Source organism: Cervus canadensis, chromosome 20 (genome assembly GCF_019320065.1).
Source record: "Cervus canadensis isolate Bull #8, Minnesota chromosome 20, ASM1932006v1, whole genome shotgun sequence".
NCBI classification, from domain to species: domain Eukaryota; kingdom Metazoa; phylum Chordata; class Mammalia; order Artiodactyla; family Cervidae; genus Cervus; species Cervus canadensis.
Genome location: NC_057405.1, coordinates 37,929,098 through 37,955,319, shown reverse-complemented (window position 1 = coordinate 37,955,319; position 26,222 = coordinate 37,929,098). Strand labels below are relative to the sequence as shown.

General features: G+C 41.2%; 1 protein-coding gene and 1 pseudogene across 6 annotated transcripts in view; both read left to right on the top strand.

Annotated features, from left to right (window-relative positions):
• NCOA7 (nuclear receptor coactivator 7) overlaps window positions 1–26,222 on the top strand; it is a 158,545-nt gene that overhangs the window by 44,665 nt on the left and 87,658 nt on the right. The gene's annotated exons all lie outside the window — the stretch shown is intronic.
• Window positions 13,800–13,927, top strand: LOC122422947 (annotated as a pseudogene).

The window sequence follows — 26,222 nt, the reverse complement described above, 5'->3', positions numbered from 1 at the left end:
ATTTGTGGTCCGTGAGGGTCTAGTGTCCCAAAGCTGCTCACAAGTTGAGTTTTTAATTTTTTTAGTGTTTAAAATTTTATTGGCACATAGTTGGTTTACAGTCTGGTGCTAATTTCTGCTGTAGAGCAAAGTGACTCAGTTATACATAAATATATTCTTTTTTGTAAGTTTTTCCCCATTATGGTTTATTACACAATATTGACTATAGCTCCCTGTGCTATCCAATAGGACCTTGTTGCTTATCCCTTCTGTATATACTAGTTTGCATCTGCTAATTCCAAACTCCCAATCCTTCCTCCTACCCCGTACCCTCTGGACAACCACAAGTCTGTTCTCTGTGTCTGGTTCTTAGATATGTCCATTTGTGTCGTAGTTTAGATTCCACATGTAAATGACAATATCGTACTGTATTTGTTATTCTCTTTCTGATTAGAAGTTGAGTTTTTAAAATCAGCTGTGGCTGATGGACTGCTCAAAATTCACAGCCAGTTACAGTGAAACAATGCACTAAGTTTATCTGCTGGGAAAGTGCTGCTACGAGTGGGAAGTTCTCTGGCAGGACTCCTGAAGGACAGCTAGGCTCTCAGCAGCTTCTGTTGGTTTCCCATAGTCGGTCTGGTCCAGCTCTCACACCAGTGTGACATCATCACCCTGTGGCCCCCACGTGGCACAGTCTCTGAGCCTGCTCCCCCACTCCCCGCCCCGCCGCCTATTCTGCCCACCAAAGTTCTCTTACTAGTTTTGCTTCTGTCTGGAGCCACTGAATAACTTTCTTTCTTACATCTCATATAAATGATTTTCCAGCTTCTAGAAATTAATAAAGGAAATTAATTTTTTCAAGGTAAAATTTTGTTCCCATCTTTGTTACTATAGAGCGAATTGGTTGGTCCTAGAAATTCAGTGACTTGTTAATAATTTGAGGTCGTAAATTTAAGTGAGTCTCATAGTTTGACCTCATTGTGGAGAAAGTGATAAATTAAGCAAAAAGCAGAAACCAGGAAAGACAAGTGTGATCACATGGAGACACATAAAAAATTTTGTGTGTAGGCAGACAGCTAAAACCTTTGAAAGGAGTAAGGAGGGGCAGGTCTTTTGTATGAGGGTGGAGGCAGGAGCTGCTCGGGGGGGCTTCAGTACCCTCCCCCATGCCACTGCCATCAGCACGCCCCCGTGCCACCCGAATGAACATGCAGTCCTGATAAAAGGAGTCTGTCTGTTTAGCAGGTGCAACTTTAAGGCAACTCCACTTTTGTGCAACTTTTCGCAAAAGTGAGAAGTAGAAGTGTTAGTCGCTCCGTTGTGTCTGACTCTTTCCCACCCCATGGACAGCCTGCCAGGCTCCTCTGTCCATGAGATTCTCCAGGTAAGAATACTGAAGTGGGTTGCCATTCCCTTCTCCAGGGGATCTTCCCGACCCAGGGATTAAACCGGGGTCTCCTGCATTGCAGGCAGATTCTTTACCATCTGAGCCACCAGGGAAGCCCAAGACAACTCCCCAAGTCTTCCTTAACTCCTCCAAAATTCAGTTCTGCTCCTTAGTCCTGCTTGTAGAGAAATTATGAAGTTATTGCTAGCTTCAGTAAGGCCTCCTTCCCTCTCTTTCTTCCTTCCTTTTTGTTGATTCCACAGAGTTGCTTCCTCTGAGAAATAATAATGGCCCTTAAAAAAAAAAAAAACTGGCAACGTTTTCATTGTTTTTTAAGAATCATAATGCATACAAATATATTTGGTAAGCAGATTATCGAGAAACCATAAAGAATCTTTAAAAATAAGATATACTTTGATACATAGTAGGAACGTATTCGGAGAAGGCAATGGCAACCCACTCCGGTACTCTTGTCTGGAAAATCCCATGGGCAGAGGAGCCTGGTGGGCTACAGTCCATGGGGTCACGAAGAGTAGGACACGACTGAGTAACTTCACTTTCACTTTTCACTTTCATGCATTGGAGAAGGAAATGGCAGCCCACTCCAATGTTATTGCCTGGAGAATCCCAGGGATGGTGGAGCCTAGTGGGCTGCCGTCTATGGGGTCGCACAGAGTCGGACATGACTGAAATGACTTAGCAGCAGCAGCAGCAGGAGGAGAGTATTAATAGGAACGTGTGGGTGGCTTATTTTTGTTTTTTATTAAGTAAAACTATTTAGCTTTAACTGTGGAAAGCAAGTGCTCAGAAAACACATAGCTGTGTGTCTGAAATCACTAGATGCAACTAAAGTGACTTAAAAATGCAAATAATACTTATTAAATATGTGTGGACATAGGACAGTCCTCTGCAGCTGTAAGAAAATTCTAAGAAACTTCAAAAAATATATAATGAAGATTTTTTTGGTTTTCTGAGTAATCAATCTCCATGTGATTTTTTAAAAATTTTATTCATGTATTTATTTAGACGAACTAGTCTTCACTGCTGTGCATGGGCTTTTCTCTTGTTGCAGTGAGCAGGGGTATTTGTGGTTTGCAGGCCTCTCATTGAGCTGGCTTCTCTTGTTGTGGAGCATGGGCTATAGGCACGTGGGCTTCAGTAGTTGTGGCACACAGGCTTAGCTGCTTTGCAGCATGTGGAATCTTTTTGGACCAGGGATTGAATCCAGGTCCCCTGCATTGGCAGGTAGATTCTTAACCACTGGACCACCAGGGAAGTCCCTCAATATGATTTAAATTTGTTATTTACTTTTTTATTTTTATAGGTCTTTAGGGCTAAAAAACACCTCAGAAACTACTTAAGCTAATTTCTTGGTAGAGATGAGTTCCTGAGTCTTGAGAGGCTGTTATTTAACCAGGATCAGTTAGTGACTAGCTAGGGAATTTCCATTCATTCATTCCACAAATGTATATTTTGATTCTGTCGTGTATCCTGGATATTCTGCAAAGAAAGCATTGAGTCTACAGTGGTAGTTAAGACAGACATTGTCCCTCATCTCACATTCTGTTGGGGGAATCAGCTATTAAACATTTGCTGAGTGCTGCAAAGTAAAAGTAGATGGCAACATAGAGTCTGTGGTAGGGAGACCTCTACCAAATCTAACCTCTAACCAAATCTGAGCGTTAGGGAAGGCTTTCTTGAGGAAGTGACGTTTGATCTCTTGAGGGATGATAGAGATGAGGTAGCGAAAGAGAGATGGGATTCATTCTTGGTGGAGGGAGAGCTTGTATAAAGACAGAAGGTGCAATCAGTAGGAAATAGCAATAGTGGAATGTGGAGATTGAAATGGAGCAGGATCCAGGGTCCAGTTTCCATGTAAACAACTTAATGAATAGTGGTACCTCCACTAAGATAGGAAACACCTCCAGGAAACCAGGATCTGGGGAGACAAGCTATCAGGTTCAGTTTGGCTCATCTTGAGCTTGCTGTACTGTGAGAAGAGTGCATAGAATTACATAGTGGGTGATAGGATCCACAGAGAAGCAGCTCGGAGCAGAGTTCTGAGCTGGAGGTATAAAGTTGAGAGTTAGTATTTGGGGAATAAAAATGGAAGCCATGGGCAGTGGGTCTTCTGAGAAGAATGTGAGGAGGCAAGTCCCTAAGGTGATCTATTTTTGATCTTCTCCATCACAGTTACTAAGCAAGACCACCCATTAGTTTAAGCCAAAAATCTGACAGTCCATTTTAACCTTCTTTGTGTGCTCAGATGGTAAAGAATCTGTCTGCAATGCAGGAGGCCTGGGTTCAATCCCTGGGTCGGGAAGATCCCATGGAGAAGGGAATGGCTACCCACTCCAATATTCTTGCCTGGAGAATCCCCATGGACAGTGGAGCCTGGTGGGCTACATACAGTCCATGGGGTCGCAAACAGTCAGACATGACTGATCAACTAACACTTTCACTGTCTTTCAGCAAAGCTGGTGGACATCACCTCTAGAACATAATCTGAATCTGTCCACTTCATCTCCTAATTCCCACTGCCTGTCTTCTGGATTGCTGCTGTACCCGTTGACTAGCCTCCTCACTTCCACTCTTGCCCTTAACAACCCATTCTTCACGTAGGAGCCAGAAAAACACTTACAAAACACACATCAGGTCGTCTCATTCTGTTAAATCTTCTAGTGGCTTTTCATAGCCCTTGACATAAACTCTAAACTCCTTACTCGGTATCAAGCCTGCATGTCTCAGCCTCTGACCTCTCTGATCTTATTTATCAGTGTTCATCTGGGCATCTGCTCTCTGTTGCTGGCGAACTTCCTCCTGAATACACACACACGGGGATAGAGATGAAGAGGCCCCCCTCCTCACCAGGAGGGGAGGTGTCAAGAAGGCTAGAAAACATCTGGTTAGTAGTGTTGGTTATAGCTGAAGGGTCAAACGAGACCAGAATTAGAAATTACCTACTGAGGCCTCACAAACCCTGGCCCCTGCTGGCTGCATCATCAGTGCTAAGCCCTGTGGGGGGCATTTCCTGAAGCCAGCTGCTGTGACTGCACTGTCCCCCGGAGGAGTATGTAATCCTGTGCCACTAAGAAGCTTGGTGTCCTCACTGGTCAAGGTCACTGCACACTGAAGCATTATTCTTGGTGGAACAAAAAATAGGGAATAGAGGAGCAGAGGAGTAAGTGAGAAAGACCTCGGTTTTTACCAAGTGCAGAGGCTTACCCTTTTTTCATGATTAGAAACAACAGTGATACCAGTAAGAAACTCAAATGGTATAAAAGAGTGTAGCACACATGATTTTTGAAGTCCTCTGACCTTCTTTTCTCCCCCTCTCCTCTGCAATTTATTTCCCAAAGGTAACTTGGAGAATAGAATTATACCTATCTTTTAAAAAATATCCCTGCATGTTTTCTCTTACTCACTATAGCTTCCTTTTTTCAAACTTAATACTATATATAGACATCTTTCCATGATGCCTCCATTTTTTTTGTTATTACAGTGTTGCATTGGATTGCATTATGTACATATCTCTGTGTTTTTGTGTAAATATTTCTGTAGAATCAACTCCTAGCAGTGATCAAAGCCTATATATAGTTAAAATTTTGATAATGACTCCAAATTGCTCTCCAAAAAGTTTTTCTGAGTTTGCACTCCCACAAGCAGTGTTTTGCATAGGATGTTACCATTCGTCCACGAAACGCATGCTTTTTAAAAGTAGTTACTTGGAAATGTCTTGGCCTGTTACGTTTCTCCTTCCTTCCTTTCCTTTTCCTTTCTTTTTGTTTTTCTTTCTTCTTTCTCTCCTTCCTTTCTTTTTCCCTGCCTCCTTTTCCATCCATCCAGTCATCAGTATGTACTAAGAGGCTCTTCCACAGTGGACATTGTGCTGTGACAGCCCTAAATGGCCCAGTATCTCTTTGAGGAGATGAAAACGGATTCCATGCCTGCCTGCCCAGGCCCCAGAGGAGATTCTCCAGGCACTCAACTGTGTTTGAGAGCAGTGGGCATAATAGAAACACATGCATATCTTGTGTGAAGAGAAATAGAAGGGACTGGAGATATTTAGCCAGAAGAAGAAAAAAAAAAAACCTTGATGTGAGATTGGGTGTCCTCTCTGTCTCGTGTTTTGCAAGGCCTGCCACAAAGAGCAGGAATCTCAGTTCTCTGCGGTACAAAGAGAAATCAGACCAGGGCAGGGAAACTTCAGGGGCAGGTTCTGATGCTCAGTCTCATGAAGAACTTTGTAAATGCCTTTGACTTACTTACAAGTCCTTCTTGTTCAGTTAGTGTTCTTTTTCATGCAAGTGGGAAAAAAAATCTCCAAGAGTAGACAGGACACGAAGAATGGAGGACTTCTGGGTTCAGCCACCGCATCTCTCAGCTGTTCCTCTTCACTCTCAGACCCCACAGGGAGCTGCCAGAGTGGCTGTAGACCCTCATTATGTGGTGACGAGCAGACCACCTCAGCTCTAGCTTCACGTCTTCCTGGGTGGGAGAGAGCTCATCTAGTGGTTCAACTCAAGAGTTGCCCTGGCTGGACTGCATTGAAAACTCCCTTTTGGAAAAAAATCAAAGATAAAAACCAAACAGCTCGAGTTTGGGAACGGCAGCTGGGAAGGAGCACACGGTGGCCAGTGGTCTGCTGTCCTTGGCCCGTCTTGCTGGACAGGAAGAGCAGGTTCTGCTGCTCTGGGAGCGGGTCAGTTCCCTGCACAGCCTAAGGGCAGCCCCAGTTCTGCCCAGAGCCACTTGTCCACTGTTTGGACAACAGCGGGGAAGAGTCTTCTGGGAATCGGACTTCTCTAGTAGCCATCTTCTGATGGCAGAGATTCGGGGACCAAGCACTTCCTTTGGGAGTTGAGCAATTACAAGTCCATTTTGTTTGACAAATCAAAGATTTTTTTTTTTTTCCTGGCAATACAATTCCATTAAAACATTTAACAGGCTTTCGTTATTTTTTCATGGCTGAGCACCAGGGCTGAAAACCAGAACCATAGACTTGGCGGAGCCATGGTCTTTGGATGAAGATAGAATTTGGCTTGGGAATTTTGGGTTTCTCAGGGGCTTCCCTTGTGGCTCAGCTGGTAAAGACTCCGCCTGCAGTGCGGGAGACCTGGTTCTATCCCTGGGTTGGGAAGATGCCCTGGAGAAGGGAAAGGCTACCCACTCCAGTATTCTGGCTTGGAGAATTCCATGGACTGTATAGTCCATGGGATAGCAAAGAGTCGGACATGACTGAGTGACTTTCACTTCACAGCTGTGAGCTGGGCCTCAGCCCATTTCCTTACCCTTGAGGACGGCAGAGGATGAGATGGTTAGATGGCATTGCTGACTCAATGGACATGAATCTGAGCAAACTCCGGGAGATAGTGGAGGACAAGAAGGCCTGATGTGCTGCAGTCCATGGGGTCACAAAGAGTCAGACATGACTGAGCAACTGAACAACAGGAACAACTGAGTCTCTGCTTCAGGGCAGTGAAAATCAGTGACCTGAGTTGGAGAGGCACTGTTGATTTCCTTCTTAGGAGCCCTGGACTGTATTTCTGCTGCATCTGTGCAATGGGGCCATCATCACGTGTGTCTAGCAGAGGCAATAAGTTGGAGGTATTTGGGAAGGACTTCTCACAAACACTCAGGGGAGAACAGCCGAGTCCCCTACTTTCCTTGTAGCAACTTTAGTTTGGGGCAGATACTTTGGCTTTCCCGCCTCTGTAAGACTCCAGGTCACCATACTCTTAGTGGCTTCCCAGGTGGCACTAGTGGTAAAGAACCCACCTGCCAGTGCAGGAGGCAGAGACACGAGTTCAGTCCCTGAGTCGGGAAGATCCCTTGGAGAAGGGCATGGCAACCCACTCCAGTATTCTTGCCTGGAGAATCCCATGGACAGAGGACCCTGGCAGGCTATAAGGTTATCACTGAACGATAAGACGCCGGGATTCTTGGCCTCCGGAGGAGACGAATTCAATCCGGGGCCAGGGACGAGGCTGGATCGCTCAGAGCTTTTGTGTAATTAAGTTTTATTAAAGTGTAAAGGAGATAGAGAAAGCTTCTGACATAGGCGTCAGAAGGGGGCAGAAAGGGTACCCCCCTGCTAGTCTTCAGCTGAGTGTTATATAGTCACTAGCAGTCTGTTAATGAAAAGAAAGGAATGTCTTAAAACTCAGAATGGCACCAGATAATTCATCCCAGGCCATAAAACAATTGACTTGAATCTTGTAGAACGGCAGATTACCATACAAATAGTTTCGTTTACATAGATTTGGGGAACAATATCTGAGTATAACATACCGGTTTGTCAAGTAGGTTCTGAGCCATTTGGTGGGACCAACTTGAAGATGCAGTCTGGGGTACATTAACGTAGCTTAAGACAAATATTTCCATAAGAAAAAAATGTATTGGTTAACTCAAGGTTTGAGAATAGTTAGCTTCAGGTGAAACCAGGTGTCATGGCAACCCAGCATTTTAAGAGAAACTTCCTTTTAAATTTGTATAGAGAAGGAAAAAAAAATATCGCCAGTTTGTTTCCTCCTGCCGCTTAAGAGAGATAAAAATGTCTGACACTTGCAGCCTATTTCCTCCGTTGGAGACCCCTGGCCTTCCTGCCTGTTACCCTCTCAGTACATTGGGTCGTAAAGAGTCAGACACGACTGAAGTGACTTAGCACACATATACTCTTAGTGACTGAAATCACAAACAAAGATTTTCTCTTAATGGAACTGTATTTTTATCTGGCTCTAATTTCAGCAGATCAGTTACAGCCTACATTTGTTTCTTTTTGTAAGGCTAAATAAGTGGACAGTTTAGTCCAGAATCCTGAAAATTGTCTCAAGTCCCTTAATAATGCAGCCCTTATAGACACATGATCTAGTTTTAGGATACAGCGGGCATCCGTTTTATTGTCACATGACAGAGATGACCAACTTCCCAGCTGCTGTCCAACGTCAACTCAGCCAGTCCACATTTTGGGGTCATTCATGTGGTGATGTCAAGTAAACATAAAACCAGCTTAGAGGAAAAAAAGTAAGGCTTCCTTGGTGGCTCAGACAGTAAAAAATCTGCCTGCAATGGAGGAGACCCGGGTTCGAACCCTGGGTCGGGAAGATCCCCTGGAGAAGGGAATGGCAACCCACTCCAGTATTCTTGCCTGGAGAATCCCATGGACAGAGGAGACTGGTGGGCTACAGCCCATGGGTTCTCAAAGTGTTGGACACGACCGAGTGACTAACGCGTCCACTTTCATTTTTGTAAGTTAAAAAGTCCTGGGATAGATTTTATATTTGACTTAAAGAATACCTTGATTTGGGATCCAAATAATGTTATCCTGACTCAGTTTCTCTGTAGATAAGTTCTTCCATGCTTTTGCCTTCCTTCCGAGGTTTTACTTGATAAAACCTGACAGCGCAGGGTCTCCTCTTTGTAACAGCAGGCAAAGTGAGTGTGTTACCAGTGAGTCCTGAGATTCACTCTGACTGGAGCAGCTAAGGTCATGTGCTATTTCTTGGCTGCTGTGTAGATGGCGTCTCAGTAGTCTGATTGGCCTGGGTGGGATTCAGTTGACCTTTTACCAACATAGGAGTTACGGGCGCCAACCTTCCATGTGGTCAAAAACCCTATATAACTTAGAGTTGGCTCTCCACATTTGCAGTTCCTCTGTATTCATGGTTCTGCATCCATGGATTCACCCACCCTCGCATCATGTAGGACATAGGACTATCTGTTGAAGAAACCCCCATATAAGTGGACCCGTACAGTCCAAATTTAAATTGTTCAATTGTATTGAACTGTATTTTTTGTAGTTTTTTTCCTTGGAGCTGGGGTGGAAGCTTCCCCAGATATAGTATTAAAAGTATGGGGAGGCGGGTGTATGTATTGAAAATTGGTCCTTGATAGCAAAACAAAGAGGAAAAGATTATAGGGGAGGTCAACAAAAGCCTACTATAATTATCTATAGCATGTCAGATACTGAACTAGGTGCTGGAGTTGAAGTTTTAAAACGAAGAATAATACATGTTGAATCTTGATGAATTTCTAGGCACTGGAGTGTATTGAAGGAGTCTGTCACTATAATAGTTAATCCCATCATTGGATAATTCAGTGAGCTTTCCTACCTGAAATGTTATGATTTGTGCTTCTTGGAAAACAAAATAGAAAAGATATTTTTTTATTGGCTTAGATAATTATTTTATCACTTTAAATTATTACTCTTTTGCCATTTGAGAATTTTTAATATTGTGACAGCTTTCTGTAGAATTCTGAAACTCAGTTTAGTGTTTTCTTTAGTGTCATAAGTCCCCTAAAACAATATCTGAATATAGAGGAATAATATATATTGATGAAAACACCTATTTTTTATGTGTGTAACAGTTTTACTAAGGATATAATGATTGATAAATACTGAATTTTAGTTTTTGCCCATGTTCTTGTAAAATTGTAATCTGTAATACATGGGTTAAATATTGGGCCTTGCTTTTTGCTGGTTGGGGCTTCTTTGCTCTCATCCATGTAAATAGCAGTGAAATTTTGTTTGACTTTCATTTGAACTGTAGCTAGTATACCCCCTGCTGAGAGTCTTAGTGAGAGTTAAAAAACATATTTATCTTCCATCATCTTATGAAATATTGTTATCATGATATTTTGATTTTATTCAGAAGCCTTCTTTCAATCTCAGCCAAAGTAAAATCCAGTTGAGTTTTCTTATGGCTTAACACAGGAACGTGCAAATCCACAGAAAATTTGATTGATTATTATTCTAATATTATAAACATGTAAAAGAGTTCTATAATATGTATGAAAATTAAGAGTTTCTCAGATCACAATATTTAAAACTACATAAACAAAGGCAAATATATATGTGAAATTGCCTTTTATAAACTACTATTAAAAAATCAAAAAGAAAATGTACTAAAATCAGAGTGAAAGTTTCTTAGTAAAGACTGCCCTTGGAGAGAGGATGGTTTGATTGCTCAGTTAATGGCATATAATGAATTTTGTTTCGCCTCCCTGTGCCAAGTGACGTATTAGGTATGAAGAAGAGTTAATGCTGATAAAGTCCACTTCTCTTTCTCTGGGGAAATGGGCAAAGTGTTGAAGTGATGAGGGAGTTGTTAGGTCTCAGTGTAGTTGTCCCCCACTAAGCACTTACAGTCTTTTACTTTAGTACCTTGATGTTGAGTAGAGTTTGATTTCTGTCATATGAATATCGAGCAACTTCACTTGTGGTATTAGTCCCTTTTAGTGTATGTGACATGATGGGACTCAAGGATTATAACAATTTGTGGAATTTGATATATGTAACTTATAATCAACCTGCTTTATTATTGCAGCCCTTATTTCTTATCCATTCATTCATTCACACCTCACCTTGTTCCACAAAAATTTCAGATACCTTATAAAAACTACTTTTATGAACCCCATCTATATGGAAAGACTTGTTTTGGTCCAGTCCCAGTATTAAGTCACATTCAAAGAAATAAGTATGACTGTGAAAATAATTAAAAATAATTCAAGTTATTTACTTCACCTCTCAGAAAACATCTAAGAGGGGAGTAAATGCATTATATATAATAGAACTTTCAAGAAATCATCTTTCCCCATCTCTCTGAACATGGCTGTCAGTTATCATCCCAAACTTTCTCTGACTTCTTGAAACACAATGTTCAGTCATCCAGTGATGTCCGACTCTTTGCGACCCCATGGACTGCAGCACGCCAGGCCTCCTTGTCTCTCACTATCTACCAGAGTTTGCCCAAGTTCATGTCCATTGCATTGGTGATGCTATCCAGCCATCTCATCCTCTGTTGTCCCCTTCTCCTTCTGCCCTCAATCTTTCCCAGCATCAGGGTCTTTTCCAATGAGTCAGTTCTTCGCATCAGGTGGCCAAAGGATGGGAACTCCAGCTTCAGCATCTGTCCTTCCAAAGAGTATTCAAGGTTGATTTCCTTTAAGATGGACTGGTTTGATCTCCTTGCTGCCCAAGGTACTCTCAGGAGTCTTTTCCAGCACCACAGTTCAAAGGCATCAGTTCTTTGACGCTCAGCCTTCTTTACAATCTAACTCTCAAAACTGTACGTGATAATTGGGAAGACCATAGCCTTGACTATACGGACCTTTGTTGGCAGAGTGATGTCTCTGCTTTTGAACACACTGTCTAGGTTTGTCATAGCTTTCCTGCCAAGAGATAATCGTCTTCTACATGGCTACAGTCACCACGGGCCTCTGCAAATCCAGGCAGTCCTATCTTTCCCCTTCTTTCTTAGGTGTCTTTTCTTCTGTTTCTTCTCTCACTGTATGTTCTTCTCCATTTCTCTCCTTCTTCTAATTTATTTCTCACATTTCTGTCAATAAACCCAGAACCAAAGAAAAGGGGAAAAACTGAGACTCAAACCCAGATTTCCCTCTAGGAGGTACCACAGGGAGTGAGGTTGCAATTATCCACATATTAGTATATTTTTTTCTTTGTCCCCCTTATAAAAAAATTGTAAAATGCTAATTAAAAACTGCAAGTCCCGGCCAGGGAACATATAAATTGAGAAGAAAAAATAGAATACTAAGCAGCACAGTTGTATAGTTGACTGAGAACTACAGTTGACCTTTGAGCAAACATGCGTTTTAATGGCTCTGTCCCCTTATATGCAGATTTTTTAAAAAATAAAGGTACCATCAGCTCTCAGAATCTGTACATTCCGCACCCTTGGATTCACTCAACTGTGGATCTAAAAATTAATACAGGATCCAAGGTTGGTTGAATCTATGGATGCGGAACTAGCCACTATGGAGGGCCAAATGTGGGATTTGCAGATGCATGAATTTTGGCATCTGGCTGCCGATCCTAAACCACTCCCCCGAGGATAATGAGGGAAGAGCACTTGATGGTTGGTGATATAAAGGGACTCCTTTCCGTGTTGTTGTTGTTATTCAATCTCTAAGTCGTGTCCGATTCTTTGTGACCTCATGGACTGTACCATGCCTGGCCTCCCTGTCCCTCACTATCTCCCGGAGTTTTGCCAAGTTCATGTCCATTGACTCTGTGAGGCCATCAACCATCTCATCCTCCCTTCCACGGTTCTCCCTAATCATCAGTGGAGCACATACCAGGTCCCCAGATGACAAAGCCCTTATTTCTAAAATTATATACGATTTACAACCTAGATAAAAGGAACACTAAAAAAAATGTAGGGGTAGTGTCTTTAATGTCCATAATAGCAGTTTATTCCAGTGACTGTGAGTGAAAATAGAGGATCTGATGCCAAAACATGACTCAAAGACATTCTGTAGGAGGCCAACACAATGTAGTCTGAGACTGCAGCTTCCTGATGGTATGAACTGACCCAAGAATAAAACCTTATGGTCTCTGTAGCACAACATGCAGACAGTGACTTTAGGGACCAAAGTGGTGGTACAGATGAGTGGGTGCCAAGTGGGAGCTGCCAGCCTTGGGCCTGGGGTCACTGTACAGATAGAAGAGACTGGTGACTACGCAGCACGGCCGCTCTCACAGAGGATAGCTGCTCATTCTCTGTGCCATCCTGTTTTGCCATTTGGGGCTCTAATCCATTGCCACTGTGTCTTCCAGTGCTTCAAGGTGAACCTGAAACCCAATTTATTTTTTTACCTCAGCTGTGGGATCTTAGTTCCCCAACCAGAAATCGAACCCACATCTTCTGCATTGGAGGCACAGAGTCTTAACTGCTGGACTGCCAGGGAGGTTCCCTGAATTCTGCATTTTAATGTGAAATATCCCCATTTTAAATGCTCAGTCATTAAATCATTTGGGCTTTCAAACTGGTGACTCAGTTGGTAAGGAATCTGCCTGCAATACAGGAGATCCAGGTTTGATCCCTGAGTGGGGAAGATCCCCCAGAGAAGGAAATGGCAATCCACTCCAGGATTCTTGCCTGGAGAATTCCATGGACAGAGGAGCCTGAAGAACTACAGTCCATGGAGGCTCAGAGTCGGACATGACTTAACAAGTAAACTACCACCTGGGCTAAGCAGAACTTGCCAGCATGCCTTCAGTCAGTCATCCAACTCTCATCAGAAAGTGTAGCCTGCCTGTTTTTCGTGCAGATCTTTATCAGTCTCAGCACCATCATCTCTGCTGTGCGCAAAGTTGGCAAAGTCTAGACTCTGGTATTCTCAGATTCTCCAATACCAGCTGGGTGTCCAGGCATTCAATTCATTTCTGGCACCAGCACCCCCGAGTCAGTGTCAGACTCTATGAGTTTAAGGGCTCCCTGTCTCATGACTGCCCTCTCTCCAGATGCTACTTGTAAGTTCCACATCCCCAGTCAACCCACATATAAAACCAACTTGGCCACGCGTTTGGTTCCCATGATCCTCTACTCAGGTCTGAATTCACCAGAATGACTCACAGGACTCAGGGAGATACTTTACTTGCACTTGCCACTTTATTATAAAGGATGCAACTTAGATACTTACCTGGCAGGGGAGATACCATGATCACGAGGGTGGTTTTCCCGGGGCGAGGCTTATCCATTGCACTCCGGATGTGCTGACCCCTGCGATTTCCCCAAATGTGGGAAACTCGACTGCAAAAAAAAAAAAGGATGCAACTTAGAAACATCCCGATGGAAGAGAAGTGTCAGGCAGAGGATGCAGGTAGGGGTAAATAGAGCATCTATGTGCTCTCTGGGTTTACCACCCTCCCAGAACATTGATGTGTTCACCAACCCAGAAGCTCTCTGAACTCTGTCATCTGAGGGCTTTTTATGGAGATTTCACTGGTAGGCTGCCGTGGTGGCTCAGATGGTAAAAAATCTGCCTGCAGTGCGGCAGACCCGGGTTCAGTCCCTGAGTTGGGAAGATCCCCGGGAGAAGGAAATGGCAACCCACTCAAGTGTTCTTGCCTGGAGAAATCCATGGACAGAGGAGCCTGGTGGGCTACAGTCTGCGGGGTCACAAAGAGACAGACACGCCTGAGGGACGAACACACACACACAGGCATGATGAATTATTGGCCATTGGTGGTTGAACTTTCCTCTGCCCCTCCTCTTTCTTTTCTCAAGGTCTGGGGGTGGGACTGAAAGTTCCAAGCCTCTAATCAGGTTGTGGTGTTTCTGGGGACCAGCCTCTGTCTTGAAGCTATCTGGCCTGCTCCCCTCCCTATGCCTCCTCCACACACAAACCGGGGGTCATCTCATTAGCATACAGAGATAACTCGCATCACTCAGGAGACTGCCAAATGTTCCAAGAATTCTGAGCCAGATAGGAAAAAAGATCAAATATTATGTTTTTATTAAACCACAGGTGTTCTTTTGATTGGTTAAGAGCAGACTAGTGTATAATAAGACCCCTGCATGTGAACCTTCACGTTGCAAACTCTCCAAGATGTGAATCGAGTCAGGCATAAATGAAATTGCAGCTTGCCCTCCGTGTCCTACTGTTGATGATCCTTCGGCTCTACCATCTCCCACTGCCTCTCCCTCCTCCAGTCAATAACTCTTCTTTCCTGTTCGCTGGATGCCAGCCCCTGTATGCCAACTGTTGTACTGTGCTACTGTACTTTTCAAGGTACTGTACTGTAAGATTAAAAAAGTTTTCTTAATTTTTTGTGTTTGTTTTTTGGTGATATTTGTGTGAAAAGTATTATAAGCCCTGTTACAGTACAGTACTATATAGCCGATGGTGTTGGTCCAGTACCTAGGCTAACTAACATTGTTGGACTTTCAAATGCACTCTTGGAACATAACTCATTCATGTGTAGGGGACTTATTGTACTTGAGAGATGACCACTGATGAAGTTTGTTTTTTTTTTCGAATACCCAGACGGAGACTGCCATGTGGTTGGAAGATCATCACCCTAAGAGATGGGCCCTCAGATAAATAAAAGCAAGGCCAGGATTTTTCTTAAAAAATCTGTGTTTGGTTCACCCTGACACACAAATGAATTACTCCAGAGTTCTACACTAATTTTAGAAGGGAAATATTTCAAAGTAGATATTACTATTCTCCCACTCCCTAAATCCTAGTTTTGAGCAATGTTACTTCCCAAGGACACAGATGGTATATATTCATTGGAAAAAATACATCTACATACTGGATGGTAAAACAACTAAATTGTGGGCATCTGTGAAACTAATTTTTTTAAATGTATCCTTGATATAAGGTTATTCTTTCTGAAAGAATCCAAATCCATAATGGTGGGAGGAATTGTGATGCCATGTCTAATTTATGACATTGAAATAACATTATCAGAAAAGGATATGTGTGTGTCTAAAGTTGTTTAAAAGCAGTTAAAAGTTATTAGAATATATTTTAAAAGTTGGAAGGAAGAGAGAAGTTGAGGTAGAACATATTATAATTTCATGCCACTCATAATTGTTTTCTGTCAGCAGACCATTTCTGCTGATCATAAATGTTGTGTTTCACTCACTAGGCCTTTAGGAGAACATTACGGTATATACTGAACTTGATTTTTTTCAGGATTGTATTTTTTCAGGCTTATTTTTCCTCCATTTTTCTCTAGAGACTTAGATCTGAGAATAAGATCCCTGCCATCTTTATATTTCTGCTTGAAAATTTTCAAAGTAGTTATGCTTTAGTTGCTTGTTTTGCTTAAATGGCTTTAATAAATCAAAATTTTCTATTTGTTCAGAAGAACTGTATCTCTGAAATATTTTGTTGTTTTGCTGAAATATGAACATCGTTGAAATATATATCCCAGTGCTTTTTTCTGTAAATGTCACTGGAAAGTCTGAGCATGTGATTGATTTTGAGTAAAAGATATTTAAAAAAAATATTTAACCGACTTAAAAATAAAAGATTTCTGGGTATGCTACAGGGCTCTTGTAAAAGAAAAAAATATTTGGAGGACTTTGTGGCTTTGATCATAAACAGTGACTGATTTCAGTGACAATTAAAGAAATCAGATATGAAAATGAGGTGAACTCTTTAGAAATCCCTCCTGTTACAATTTTTCCTTCTAATACCTACACCTCCAGGAAGCTATTTTGGAGTCAACTGAACATAAAAGGAGAGCTTATGTCTGTAGTATTTTCATTGCTCCTTTAGATTTCAGGATAGTTCTGAGTAAAATTTTGAGGTGTTTTCTTGAGAAATACTGTCAGTGCTGTCAGTCACTGCCAGGAGTGAACTTTAACATGGACAATACAGTGTGTGGATGCAGAAATGATTAGATATGGGAAACTAAGACACTGCAGTGATATGGTGCTCATTTTACAATTATTTATGACACAAAAGCTAATTTATCAGTGTGGCAGACTAAATAATGACCCCCCCCAAAGACTGTTGTTGTTCAGTTACTGAGTCGTGTCCAACTCTTTGCAACCCCATGGACTGCAGCACACCAGGCTTCCATGTCCTTCACTGTCTCCTGGAATTTGCTCAGACTCATATCCATCAAGTCAGTGATGCCATCCTACCATCACTTCCTCTGTTGCCTTCTTCTCCTGCCTGCGATCTTTCCCAGGCTCAGGGTATTTTCCAATAGGTCGGCTGTTCGTGTCAGGTGGCCAGAGTATTGGCACTTCAGCATCAGTCCTTCCAATTAATGTTCAGGGTTGATTTCCTTTGGGGCTTCCCTGGTGCTCAGACTGGTTTGATCTTCTTGCTGTTCAAAGATGTGTGTTAGTTGCTCAGTCGTGTCCAACTCTTTTCAATTCCATGGACTGTAGCCTGTCAGGTTCCTCTGTCCATAGGATTTTCCAGGCTATTATACCAGAGTGGGTTTCCTTCTCCAGGGGATCTTCACGACCCAGGGATCGAACGCATGTCTCCTGTGTTTCCTGCATTGCAGGCAGATTCTTTACCCACTGAGCCATTGGAGAAGCCTGTTCAGAGATACCCAGGTTCTAATCTCTGGACCTGGGAATGTTAACCTTCTCTGGCTTAAAGGCCTTGAAGATAAGATTACCTTAAAACTCTTGAGATGGGAAGATTATCCTGGATTATCTGGGTGGGCTTCTGAATGCAGTCTCAGTGTTCCCTTAAGGAGGAGGAGATTTGACTGCAGAGGGAGATTTGACTGCAGAAAGGAATGACAGTGAAACCATATACTGCACTGTTGGCTTTGAAGATGGAAGAAAGCAGCTCTCACTGCTGGAAAAGGCAAGGGAAGGGAGTCTGCAGAGAGTGTGTGACTGATTTTGGACTTCTGACCTCCGCAACTGTGAGAGAATATGTTTGTCTTGTTTTAAGCTACCAAGTTTGTAGTCATTTGTGACAGCAGCCATAGGAAGCTAATACAGCTAATTAGTTGATAGTATTCAGTTAAATGAACTATCAATACATACATAATACCACTGTAAACCAAAAGGGAGTTTACAAGCTACTTAGTCATTTCTTAACATTTGTATTTGCAGATTTTGGTTAACTTCTGCATTGCTATATTTATCAGCTTATTCTTAATTGACAAGCAGTAAAAATTCCTAATACTTAAATGTTATAGTTATAGGACTTGGCTGATTACTCTTAGCAGAATGCAGTTCACTTATCTCCCAGAACAAGTTCCCATTTCTGCTTCCCTTTCTTCAGTTTATAGCTGAGGTGTATATTACTATTGTCGGTGCTATTGATTCCCCTGGAACTTTTTCAGGCTGTGACTCAGCATCCTGGTTTTTCGAAAAGGGAACCAGACTCCCACACGGGCAATCTATAGATGCAACAAAAGCCTGTCTTGTTTTATAAATACAAGGCACACATTCTACACAGTAGGCATCCATTTTGTGGCAGTACCATTATCATCCTGGTACTGGGGGGAAGCATGGAAGGTTCTCTGAAACATCCATTATGAACCCACCCCAAGGCTCCTCTGAAAGTGTGACAGTTTGTTTACACCCACTCCTGGCACCTGCACTTTGATTACCAGAGTCCCCTCAGATCTGCAGATTCCACACTGTTATAGAACAAAGAAATCCTAGAAAAGGGAAAATTTTGTGATGTGTCCCTGATTGGTGTTCTATTTAGCAGTCTTTATTGGAATGCACTTGTTTCTTGAGGCCAAGGGAAATTCTGTTGTGGTGTTCACCTGTGTGGGCATATTGCTGGTTATTAAACCCAAAGCCAAAGAATTTCTTTTTCTAACTGTAGGTTCTTTGGAGCCAGAATATTTCCATTTGAGCTTGATAAATTCTCTTGGGGGAAAGGGAGATTTCAAGATCAAAATTAAACTGAATAAATGAATGCACATTTCAAAGGTGGCGCTTCAATCAGGAACAGCTACAGATTCCCTGCCCCCACCCCCACAGGGATTACTGGAACTTTTTGGTTTTATTTGATCATAATTCCAAGACAGGATTTTCATTAGGTGTTTGTTTTGTTTTTCAATGATTCCCACCTCCACCACCACCCCCGCCCCCACACACACTTTAAGTTTGATTTTATTTGGCATTTATCCCAGTTGGCAATTTGCAGTGGAAACAGGAAGCTGACCTTCCATTTGTGAAATCACAAAGTGAAATGGAATACCAGAAGTGATGTTCTCCTCGAAATAATAAATAGCTTTCTAGCTTTGTGCTGTTGTCTAAATTCATAGCACAGTATTAACTAAAATTAATATTTATGTATAGTGAGAAGAATAATGTCTAGCCTTAGGTACCTTCTTGGTTGTATTATATTACTTTATATGTTACCTCATTTTCTTGGATTCTTAGAAATCCTCAAGTAGAGACAACAGTAGTGGCATAACCAAGTACTGGATTGGCCAAAAAGTTCATTTGGGTTTTACCAAATTTGGTTAATTTGGGTTTTGCATCTGGGAAAAACCCAGATGAACTTTTTGGCCAACTGAATCATAACATCTGGTTGTTGAGCTCTTACTGAGAGCCAGACACAGGTTGTGTTTAATAGTACAAGTAAGCTTTCTTTGAACTACTTAATTTAACCATCAAAAAAACCCCATCTGAGGCCGTTTTTTTCCTTGCACAGACAAGGAACTTGAGGTTGAGATTTAGTAACTTGCCTAAAAATCCCACGGACAAGGAGCCTGGCAGACTACAGTCCACAGGGTTGCAAAGAGTCAGACACAACTGGGGGACTAAACAACAATAACGACTGAGGATGCATACCTAATAAAGATAATGAGTATTCACACGTAGATGTTTCTAGCCCACAGACAGAGCTTATTCCATGGCAACAGCCCATTCTCTGAGTCTGGAGATGGCAAGAGTCACGTTTAGGCAGTCAGGGAAAAAACAGCCAAGACTCTGAAGGTGAGAACGGTACAAGGACAAAGATGCAGTGGAACAGCCAAGAACAAGAACTCAGAGAAGGTTCCCTGAGGGCCACAGAGCAGCTCTGCCTTGATAAAGAAGGGGATTGGGGCTGCAATGCAGCAATTCACTGTGATAGCTGGACTCAGGAGAAGGAGTGAACCTCTGAACAAGATGTAGTGAAATTTTGTCATAGTTGCAGATGTTTCATTTTTTTTAATTAAAAAGTTGGCTCGTAATTACAAAGTAATATATCCTTCTTGTACAAAAAAAAAAAAATCAGCACCAAATTATGTAAGTGTAAAGGGACATGAATTTGAGCAAACTCCAGGAGGTAGTGAAGGACAGGGAAGCCTGGTGTGCCGCAGTCCATGAGGTCGCAAAGAGTCAGACACAACTGAGTGACTGAACAACAGAAGTCAAGAGTTGCCCCTCTTTTTTCCTTCCTCATTGACCCACCATTTTCCCATATCTATATATCTAAATTTCATACATATATATATATAGCTAAATGGAATATTTGTTGGTCTTGGAGGGTTTTCTTCTATTTTATTTTTTTGTTTTATTTCACAAAAATAGGGTCATACTATTACTTTGCCAGCAAAGGTCCGTCTGGTCAAGGCTATGGTTTTTCCAGTAGTCATGTTTGGATGTGAGAGTTGAACTATAAAGAAATCTGAGTGCTGAATGGTTTTGAACTGTGGTGTTGGAGAAGATTCTTGAGAGTCCCTTGGACTGCAAGGAGATCCAATCAGTCCATCCTAAAGGAGATCAGTCCTGGGTGTTCATTGGAAGGCCTCATGTTAAAGCTGAAACTCCAATACTTTGGCCACCTGATGTGAAGAGCTGACTCATTTGAAAAGACCCTGATGCTGGGAAGGATTGAAGGCAGGAGGAGAAGGGGACAACAGAGGATGAGATGGTTAGATGGCATCACCGACTCAATGGACATGGGTTTGGGTGGACTCCGGGAGTTGGTGATGGACAGGGAGGCCTGGCGTGCTGCAATCCATGGGGTCTCAGAGTCAGACACGACTGAGTGACTGAACTGAACTGAAGCGATCATACTGTTCTATGACTTTTTAAAGGAAATAATAACATATCTGCATCTTTTATGTTAGTACTCTTATTTCCCTATGGAAGAAATTTTGAGGAGAATTACTTGTATTAAAGAAGACTGTGTTGGGGGATGGGCGAAATGGGTGAAGGTTGTCAAAAAGGTACAAACTTTCAGTTATAAAGTAAGTTTTATGGATATAATGTATAGCCTGGTAACTATAGTTAATAGTACTCTATTGTATATCTGCAAGTTACTAAGTGAGTAGATCTTAAAAGTTCTTATCACAGTAAAAAAATTTGTAGTTATACATGCTGATAGATGATAACTAGACATTATGGTAGTCATTTCACTAAATATATCTACTGAGTCATTATGTTGTACACCTGAAACTTATATATCAATTATATCCCAATTTAAAAAATGCACAGGGTTATTCCATGTGGTTTGGGAGGTCACAACTTGGACCTGTCCTGCTTGAATACTTTCAGTGACAGGGAGTTCCCTTCTTTGTGATGCAGCCAGTTCCATTATTAGATTGCTCTGTTAGACAGTTACCCTGACCTAATGTTTATTTCTCTGTAACTTCCTATAGCTCATTAATATGTTCTCTGGAGTTACACAGACCAGATCTTATCCCCTCTTCACCTGTAGCTAGATGAAATGAGACACCAAAAGTTTTGCTTAAGAAAATTTAAAAAATGAAAGAAGTAAAAAAAGTAAAAGAAAAAAAAATTATATTGCTTCCATGGCTGGTCAATTTTCTCATTTTCTACTTTTCTTCATGGAGCTATTAGCTCCAAACTGTAGACCAGAGCCTCTTTGCCTTTAAACGTTTTTTAGTTTTATTTTTGTTGTTGTTTTTAAACATCCTTTGTATACAAAGGGTGTTCTTTCTTGACCTCTGGATTTTTCCAGGGCTGAAGGCGCTATCATGGAAGGGAGATATCATCAGATATGACGGAGCACAGGGAAGTGCAGACTCTTAGGAAGGTTTAGTTTGGATTTAAGAGTTTTTTTTAACCTCAAAAATAGCGTTAGCACATTTCCTAAATCTCAGCCAACTGTTAGAGCGAGACAGACCTTGAAAATCATGTCAACCTCTTGCTTTTGTTTACCTTAGAAGTCCTAGAGAGTTTATCTTATTTCCAAAGAGGGTCATGACTGATTATGAGACAGCCAAGCCCAGAACCTAACTCTTTCCTTCCCGTGAGCATGTTTGTCCATATCAGCCTACTAGATTGCCACACCATTCTTCCCCAAGTAGTTCTGAGAATTTCCAAAGTCCAGTGGATTTTAAAGTCACAGTATATATACATTTGCCATAGAATACTTTCAGGAGAGAGCTTGGAGGTCCTGTGGCCGTTGTGAATTCCTGTTCCACAACTTAACTAAGCCCTGTGACCTTGCAAAATGGCCCTAATTTTTCTCAGCTGTCCTTTTCTTATCTGTAACACGGAGATAAGACTGCCTACCTCCCTGGACTTTTATGAGGATAGGATAATATTTGGAAAGTGTGTAGCATAGTGCCTGATTCATTAGTCAGCTCAATAGCAGTTGCTGTTAGAAAAAAAGTTCTTTCAAACTTTTCATGATAATCTTTTTTAAAATGTAAACTCAGTTTTTAAAATCTAATAATATATGAGTTAAATTATTGTAGGAAGGAGACTTCAAAGACTAAATATTTAAAAACATTTTTGACTAGCTATTGTACATGGTTTAAAATCTAAAATATAAAAAAGGGAAATTAATTTTTTTTTACTCTATCTTTCCCTACAACTTTTACCTTTCTTTTGCTAGAAAGTCACTTTATCATATTTTTTGTTGTACCTTGTAGATCTTGTATTCCATGCATATACTCAATAAGCTTTAAATATGAAAACATTTCTATCTTCACTCTTTGCTAATAGGGTTGTTTTTTGTTTTGCTTTGTTTTGTTTTGCCGTACCTGTGGCTTGCAGGATCTTAGTTCCTTGACCAGGGATTGAACCTGCAGTGAAAGGGCAGAGTCCTAACCACTGAATCGCCAGGGAATTCCCATGTTGAGGTTTTAAAATATGGCTCTTATAACTGAAAAACTGAATTTAAATTTCTTTATTTAAAATTTTACTCTATTTTGTCTAAGTAAGAGTCATAGAGAACCACTAATTTAAAATTAATGAAAGAAATCTATTTTATATATTTTAAATTATATATGGCTAATATATTTTCTTTTTAAGTATCTAGATAAAGAGAGGAGGCTTTCCTGGTTCCTCACAGTGAAGAATCTGCCTGCAATGCGGGAGATCTGGGTTCGATTCCTGGGTCGAGAATATCTTCTGTAGAAAGGAGTGGCAACCAACTCCAGTATTCTTGCCTGGAGAATTCCATGGACAGAGGAGCCTAGTGGGCTACAGTTCACGGGGTCACAAACAGTCGGACATGATTGAAGCAACTTAGAATACCATAATATCAAATAAACATTTTTGTACTTAGATTTAATAAAAAAAATTTTTAAAAATCAATGCTGTATGTACAATAGCCCTCAACTTTTGGAAATAGTAATTTGGTGATAAAAGGCTCTTTCATGACTTTTCACATTTATTTCTCATATTTCTCTAAGTTGGGCTGTATTACAGAGGAAGAAACTAAAGAATTGAGCAAGGTAGTAATTTACCAACAGATCAAGAGATGAGAGCTTATTTTTGAGAACACATTGCTAATCAGAGCTGTAAAATGGCATATTTGTAGGAGAGCAAATCTCAAACAAATCAGAACATAACCTCATTTCTCCACTTATTTATTCAAGAAGTATTTATTGACTAGCTAATGTGTACCATGCGTAGACCCTGGGAATATGGCATTTAATAAAACCTGGACAAACCCCTGCCCTCATGAAACTTTCGCTCTATTGCAAATGAAAGCCTCCTCTCTCCACTTGGTGGCTTTTTGTGTTGCATTCCACTGGAAGTCGGCGAACAGCAGAGGAGACCTCTTGCAGAGACAAAGAAAGGAACTTGACTTTGATGGCTGTCTGTGCTCTGAACGTATTTCCTTTAGTAAAGGAAAAAGCTTCGGAGGAAAACAGTTTTTACTGAGCTACTAAAAATGCTTTCTTTCACAGTATCACTTTATTTCTTTAGCTCTGGGTTAGGATATGAGTAGGGAAAAAATGAGGTGTGCATATGTCTTACAGGTGCACACAATTTTAATGTAAAAAGAGCCAAGATACTCCAACAAAGCCCTTCAATATTCCTTTTTAAAAAAGATTGTAGTTAATTTACAATGTTGTGTTAGTTTCAGGTGTACAACAAAGTGATTCAGTTATACATACAAATAATTTTTCAGATTCTTTTCCATTTTAGATTATCATAAGATATTGAGTAGAGTTCCTTGTGCTATACAGTAGGTCATTTTCTATGTAGTCCTTTAATACTCCTTTATGGAAAGGTACATAGAAGAAGCTCAGAATCCTGACGGTAAGCCATAGTGCCTGAATCATTCCTCTGCCCTTGGGGAAAGTCTGACTAGTGTAATCGCCCCTACTTTCCTTTTCTCCCCCAAGCAGTGATTGCTTCTCAGTGTTAGCATTTCATCTTAGAGTTCCTTTTTTTTACTTTGCTGCATTTTCAAAATTTACTAGTATGAACATGTATTATTTTTGTAATAAAACAAAGAATAAATTATATTGTAAAAAAGCAGTTCAGTCAGATAATGAAGGCCTGAAATCATTCCATGGGGGCAGAGACCAAGAGGAGGAGGTGAACTTGAGGAGAGACTCAGGAAACAGAATTGACAGGCCTAGGTTACAGCAGTGACAGGAGATTTAGAAATAAACAATCGTTTTATGTCACTGTGGCCTTTTATTTGCTTATTTTTTTAAGACAAATAGAGCATTACAAGAGGTTTTTTGTTTTTTAGGGTTTTTTTTTCCCCCTACATTCATAGCCATTAAATGTTAAACATGTTTCATTATTTTCAACCACCTATCTGTTTAAGATAATTTTCCAGGTAATTTTTTTAGTCCACCATGTAAATGTGTACATTTGGGGTCATTGAAAAAGCTTTGGTGAAATAAAGGGAGTTTATTTTCTTGTAGAACTTTTTGTTTCCAGTTTACCTTAATTTAGTGATAACAGAACCCTTCTGTGGGAATGTCTTGCAGTGATATTGATTTGAAGAACAAAAGGAAAGGCCTCAAAGATAAAAAGTCCTGAAAAGGAATGTTTGAAGAGCATTAACTATACCACGTTTCTCAGATTGGCAATTATTCCCCCTTCAGTTCAGTTCAGTTCAGTGGCTCAGTCATGTCCGACTCTTTGTGACCCCATGGACTGCAGCTCACCAGGCCTCCCTGTCCATCACCAACTCCCAGAGAGTCACAAAGTCTCCATGTCACAAACTCATATCCATTGAGTCGGTGATGCCATCCAACCATCTCATCCTGTCGTCCCCTTCTCCCGCCTTCAGTCTTTCCCAGGATCAGGGTCTTTTCCAATGAGTCAGTTCTTCGCATCAGGTGGCCAAAGTATTGGAGTTTCAGCTTCAACATCAGTCCTTCCAATGAATGCCCAGACTGATCTCCTTTAGGATGGACTAGTTGGATCTCCTTACAGTCCAAGGGACTCTCAAGAGTCTTTTCCAACAGCATGGTTCAAAAGCATCAATTCTTTGGTGCTCAGCTTTCTTTATAGTTCAACTCTCACATCCATACACGACTACTGGAAAAACCATAGCCTTGACTAGACGGACCTTTGTTGGCAAAGTAATGTCTCTGCTTTTTAATATGCTGTCTAGGTTGGTCGTAACTTTTCTTCCAAGGAACAAGCATCTTTTAATTTCATGGCTGTAGTCACCATCTGCAGTGATTTTGGAGCCCTCCAAAATAAAGTCAGCCACTGTTTCCACTGTTTACCCATCTAATTGCCATGAGGTGATGGGACTGGATGCCATGATCTTAGTTTTCTGAACGTTGAGTTTTAAGCCAACTTTTTCTTTTTTTTCATTTATTTTTATTAGTTGGAGGCTAATTACTTTACAGTATTGTAGTGGGTTTTGTCATACATTGACATGAATCAGCCATGGATTTACATGTATTCCCCATCCAGATCCTCCCTCCCACCTCCTTCTCTACCCAATCCCTCTGGGCCTTCCCAATGCACCAGGCCCGAGCACTTGTCTCATGCATCCAACCTGGGCTGGTGATCTGTTTCACTATAGATAATATACATGTTTTGATGCTGTTCTCTCGAAACATCCCACCCTCGCCTTCTCCCACAGAGTCCAAAAGTCTGTTTGTGACATCTGTGTCTCTTTTTCTGTTTTGCATATAGGTTATCATTACCATCTTTCTAATTCCATAAGTGCTGTTAAAGTTCTTTCTTATCTGGCTTACTCATCTGTATAATGGGCTTCAGTTCATTTCCATTCTTCATAGAACTGATTCAAATGAATTCTTTTTGAATGGTGAGTTAATATTCCATGGTGTATATGTACCCACAGCTCCTTATCCTTCTTCTGCTGATGGTTCATCTTAGGTTGCTTCCGATGTCCTGGCTATTATTAAACAGTGCTCTGTGATGAACACTGGGGTGCACATTGTCTCTTTCAGATCTGGTTCCTCGGTGTG